Here is a 6,275-nt window from a genome sequence, read left to right as displayed (position 1 = left end):
ACTGATTAAGCATTATTTAGTCCTTACCACCTTTGCCTCCTTCCTTCTCTTGCTCCACCTCCCCATATCACATGTTGCCAAGTCTTGTTGATTTTGCCATCGTGACATCCCTCTTATCTGCCCCCTTTTATCCCCAGCAAGGTCCCCACTCTGGTGCACAGCCTCATCTCTTGTCCTCGAGCCCGTCCTTCAAGGACTGCACACAGCTGCTATATTAATCTTCCTAAAGTACAGGTCTGATCCTATCACAACCCTGCTCCATAAACTCCAGTGGTTCCCTATCACCTTTAGGATCAAATATAAAACCTTTTGTGTTGTTCAAAGTCCTTCACAAGCTGATCTGTCCCTGTCTTGGAAGTTTTTTATCTTTCTTATTCTGAGATTCAGAGATACTGGCCTCCCCAGATCCTGGATGTTTCTCCTAACCTAGAATACTCTTCCTTCTTATCTTTGCTTCCTGGCTTCAAATCAAAAACCCCATTTGTTATGAGAAGCCTTTCCTGATCCCCCTTTATGCTAGTGTCTTCTATTATCTCTATTTTATCCCATATATATCTTGTTCATACATCGTTTGCATGTTGTTTCTCCAATTGGATTGCAAACTTATTGTCTTTTGCCTTTCTTTGAATCCCCAGAGTACAGTTAGCACACAGTAGGTGATTAATATATGTTTACTGATTGATTCAAGAGAAAGGTTCCGATTGCCCTGAGCCCTCTTTTTCTCTTAATGATCAACTCACCTGGGTAGACAATTTCCATTCTATATATTTAGCCTCTTGCATCACAACTGTCAGTCCAAGATCTCTAGCTGGACATACCATAGGCATTTAAAAATTGTTCTTGTCTTTCATTTTTCAGTTGTGTCTGACTTTCTGCAATCCTATTTGGGGTTTTCTTGACAAAAACACTGGCATGGTTTGCTGTTTTCTTCTCCAGCTCATTTTACAGATAAGGAAACTGAGGCAAAGAGGGTTAAGGGTTTGCTCAGAGTCTGAGTGTCTGAGGCCAGGAACTTAAGGAGAGGAAACTTCCTGACTCCAGGCCTGGCACTCTGTCTATTGAGCCACCAAGCTGCCTCTAAGCATGCCATCTAAATGTACTTGTAACTGTTTAACCCAATATTGTTGTTTTTTTTAAAATACTTATTCCACTTGCCATCTCTTTAGCTCTTGACCCTAAGGCCACCCCTTCCCCCCAATCCTTTTGCCTCCCTTGGCTTCTTCCTATTGCCTGAATGAACTCTTCCAGGCTGATTTATAGGGTCATCCAGGCCTGTCTTTGGATGTCCCCTCTAAGCCTCTGTCCTGACTTTCTCTCTCTTCACTCATTTAATGTCTTTATTAGCTCCCATGGTGTAATTCTCATCCAAATCACATATTTAATTAAGTCCAAAAATTTTCTGAAGGCATGAAATGGATGCTGTCCCTAATCTGTGGTACACTCCTGAGACCGTGAGAACATTATTTTGGTTTCAGCTCTGTCTGCAGTCAGAACTATGTTGTCAGTTCTTCACTCCTTAATGCAGGTGGTATTTTCTGTTTCCAACTGCAGGCACACACAGCCCCCAGATGTGCCGCCTTAAGACCTGGACAACCTGACAAATATAAAACTTAAAGAAATATTATCTTACTGCCTGTCTGGGAAAGGAATTAATTTCTTTGTGGATTTCTTATATAAACGTGTCTCTGAAACCGCTTAGCCTGACTCCCCTGTTCTGGTAGGGTTCAGTCGCTAGCTAGCAATAAATGCTCTTAAATTTACACTATTTTGGCTGTCTTGTATTTTCTCTCATCTGGGCACTTCAGGTAGACTTGTAATGTATAAGACAATATGTTTAAGTGCTAAGAATACAAAGACAAAAATGTTAACAGTTCTTTTTTTCAAGGACCTTATATGTATACACAAGAGAAAAAACAATGTAAATACAAGGGAAGAGAGAGCATTAATGTTTGTGGGGCATTCAGAAAAGGTCCCACGTTGGAGGTGACACAAGCTGAGCCTTGAATAGAGTTAAGGATTCCAAGAGGCAGAGGAGAAAATTATCATCTTAGGCATGGGGAACAGCTTAAACAGAGAGGAGGAGACATGGAATGGAAGCAGAAAATGAGAATGGAGAACATCTGAAATAATAAATAAGAAATCAATTGGGGAAGTTGGTGGGAGCCACATTGTGGAGAACTCTGAAGGACAAATTGAGAAATTTGCATTTTATCCTGTTAGAAAACCAACAAAGTTTTCCGAGCAGGGGTGAATAATGTTCAGATCTGTGTTTTAGGAGTATCAACTGGGCAACAGTGTAGAGGGGGGAGAGGGAAGAGATTGGGAGCAAGGAGATGAATCAGGAGGTGACTTCAGTAGTGAAATGTTGATGGTCAAATAGAGGAGTGGCCACTGAAATGGGAATATGAGAATGAATGAGATTTTGTATAAGTAATTGGATTCTATAAGTCTTGGCAATTGTTTGAATCTATATGTTATGAGGGAAGATCAAGGGTGACTGAGCTTGTGAACTTGAGTGAACCAGAAGGTGGGTGTCTTTGAAAAAAACGAAGACAAATGGGTTTGGGGAGGAAACTAATGAGTTCAGTTTTGGACACATTCATTCTGATATGCATGAGCAGCGAGGTGGTGCAGTGGACAGAGCCCTGGGCCTGGAGTCAGGAAGACTCATTTTCCTGAGTTCAAATTGGGCCCCAGATATTTACTAATTATGTGACATTGGACAAATCACTTAACTCTGTTTGCCTCAGTTTCCTCATCCATAAAATGAGCTGAAGAAGAAAATGGCAAACCACTCTAGTATCTCTGTTAAAAAAAAAAACTCCAAACCAGGTCACAGAGAGTTAGACATGACCAAAAAAATGACTGAACAATAACTGTGAGGATTATAATAGAGGCTAATCAAAGAAGAATAAGTGGCAGCCCAGTGCTGGTAGATGACTTCCTCCAGAACTTTCAGCAGTACATAAACTGGCATTTATAACCAGCTGAGGCAGGCTTCAAATGTAGGTCTTGCTAGCTCCAAGTCCAGCTCTCTGCCCACTGAACCACCATGCTGCTCACATGAATTGAGGCAAAAGGATGGGCAAGGCATGAATAGCAATAGGACAGGGTTATGAAGGATTGAAGGGAATGAGACAAGAGTATAATTTAACTGGTCAGCTGCAAAGTCAAAACTATGAAAAGGGGGCAGTTAGGTGGTGCAGTGGATAGAGCACCAGCCCTGAAGTAGGAGGACCTGAGTTCAAAGTGTCTGAGTTCTCAGGCACTTAACACTTCCTAGCTGTGTGACCCTGAGCAAGTCAGTTAACCCCAATTGCCTTAGCAAAAAACAACAACAACAACAACAACAAAAAAAAAACCCCAAAACTAGGAAAAGTAGGAATGCATGGGTGATGACTTGGAAGGACTGTAAGAAGGGCAGTATTGAATATCACCCTGAGGAACACAAATAGGTTTAGGAAGAGTTAGGCAGAAAGACAGAGAAAAGAGAAGGGAACAAGCATTTTCATAGTACCTACCATGTGCCAGGCACTGTGCTAATCCTTTTACAATTATTATCTTAATGGATTCTTACAACCGCCCTGTGAGGTAGGTGCTATTATTATCACCTCCATTTTATAGTTGAAGAAACTGAGGCAAAGTTTAAATTTCTTGCTCAGGAGCTTGTTATGTTGATTAATAGTGTTTGACTTCTTGTGACCCCATTTGGGTTTTTAATGGCAAAGATACTGGAGATTTGCAAATTCCTTCTCCAGCTCATTTTATACATGAGGAGACTAAGGCAGACAGAGTTAAGTGATTTGCCTAGAGTCACTCAGCTAATAAGTTACTAATAAGCTACATTTGAACTCAGGTCCTCCTGACTCCAGGATTCTACTCACTAGGCACCACCCAGTGCCTTTAAATTGCTGCTGTTGTCAGCGAGTCCTGTTTGACTGTTCATCACCTCATATGGGGCTTTCTGGCAAAGATACCAGAGTGGTCTGCCATCTCCTTCTCCAGCTCATTTTGCCGATGAGGAAACTGAGGCAAACAAGCTTTAAAATGACTTGTCCAGGGTCACATAGCCAGTAACCATCTGTGGCCAGATTTGAAGTCAGGCTCTATGTATTACATCACCAACTGCCTTTAAAGGAGGCTAGGAATTTCAGAATTCTGGATGACAGATATAGTTCAGTTGTTGTTGGTGGAAATGGGAGATGGAGTGAGGAACTGTATGTAAACTGGCTAGTTTGGCTGGAGTTAGCATACATAGAGGGGAATAATACATGAAAAACATTGAAAAAGAAATTGTGATGAGCTTTAAATGCTGAATAGTGGAATTTACATATGAATTGAGAGAAATGATTATTAATAATGATTCAAGGAGCTCCAGAGGTCCCGCTCCCTTTTCTAAAGTTCTGATTTGAAAATTCAGTCTCTTGAAAGACACTGCTGATAATTAAATTGGACTAACTTTCTGATTCAAGACCCCACCCTGGTAGAAGCAGTTGTGACCCACTTAGCCTAGGATGGGGTATACATTCTTTGAAAAGCTGGGAGTGATCTGAGTAAAGTGATATAGTTCCTCTGCCCAAGAGTGACATGATGCAACTTTCAGCCCCTCATTTTAAATATAGCCCACCTCCTACTGTGTTAACCAAAGTTGATTGTTATTCCATCTCCAAAAGAACATATAAGTTGAGCCTGCCATGATTGTCTTTGTTCTTAGTGGGATGGCTAAATGATCATCCTTTTTATTAACAACATCTTAATGTTATTAATAAAATGATTAAATTACCCAGAAACTATGTCTCTCACAGTTTTAATAAGTCACAGATCCTGATGGAATTTCCTGTGTGTCCAGACCTTAGTCTCACTTTGGCCCTCAAGCTCATCGACTTCCATGCCAAAATGCCTAATTCTTGAACCTGTTTTCCTCTAGCTTTTGGTGTCATTCCAAATCTGTCCTCAATTCCAAAGCTTCTTAAACTGTGGTTTGTGACCCCATATGGAATTGCATTACTGAATGTGAAGGCTATGAAAAATTTAGCAACAGTAAAAAGTTCCTGAATGCAACAACCAAAAATTCATTTGAAATCAAATGTAATAAATCCAAGGTGTTTCTGGTAGTGCTTGCCCATGTTGCAACCTGTGACTACTGCAGCCTTGATTCTGAACATACATGTGCACTTTGTCCTGAGCATGCACAAATGCTACCAGAAACACTTCAAATTTTTCTTGCAAAAAGGAGTCATGAGTGAAAAAACTTTAAGAAGGCCTGCTCTATCCTGTGCTCCTAAACTTTGCCCCTCAGTCCAGGCTCTTCTTACCTAGTAATCTAAAACCTATCACCATTTATAGTCCTTAAGCTGACCATGGGATTTTTTTCAATTCTCCATCATCTATTAGATGCTTTTCCATGTGCTCATGAGCTGGAGGAAATTGCAAGATTTAAGAAACTGATTTAAAAAATACAACTTGTCTTTTGCTATGGTCAAATCTTCCATAAAGGTGCACCTGATATAATGGCACAGAGATTAAAAAAAAAAAAATGTGCCTTTTGTTCTTAATAACAAGTTACACATTTTGTAAAACTGTCCTCACTTTACACTCTAGAAAAGTCTGTTTCTCTTCAGGGTTAGTGGGACATAAACTTGTATCAGTAAAGGGACCATTCCTCGGCTGTTAGGGTAGTCCTTGCTGCACAGGTGATAGTATAAGGTATAGAATATTGTTAACTTCTGCCAAAGAAGAGGCAGGCCAGTGAGGTTGGCTAAATTACTTATGAAAATATTTCTAATTCTGGAAGTTTATGAAAAGAACAAGGCTTCTCAAATATTTCCACTTGATGGCTCTCCTAAGAGATACTGTGTTATCTTTCTTTTCCAAATTTAAAGTAAATATTCTCATAGCAACATTTTACTCCTATTGTCCAGTCTTACTTATGGCTTGGTCACAGTGGATATTACTGCTTTTTTCACAGGTCAAACCCATTAAGGAATATTATGAACCAAAGACACAGAAAATGCTTTTCTGAACAATTCATCTGTCAAGGAAGGGGAATATATAAAGGAGAATGCTTGGAAGCATTTTGCAAAAAGGAAAAAAATCCTATATTCAGATCGAATTATGCCATGACTAAGACTGTAGATTGTTATTAAGCATGGATAATAACAACAACTAACATTTATATAGAGTTTACTATATGCTAGGCATTGTGCCAAGTATCTTATAATTATTATCTCATTTGATCCTTACAACATCTTTGGGAGGTAGATGCTATTATTATC

The sequence above is a fragment of the Sminthopsis crassicaudata genome, chromosome 2, assembly GCF_048593235.1.
Source record: "Sminthopsis crassicaudata isolate SCR6 chromosome 2, ASM4859323v1, whole genome shotgun sequence".
NCBI classification, from domain to species: domain Eukaryota; kingdom Metazoa; phylum Chordata; class Mammalia; order Dasyuromorphia; family Dasyuridae; genus Sminthopsis; species Sminthopsis crassicaudata.
The sequence above is the reverse complement of the archived record's forward strand: the minus strand, read 5'-3'. Positions refer to the sequence as shown.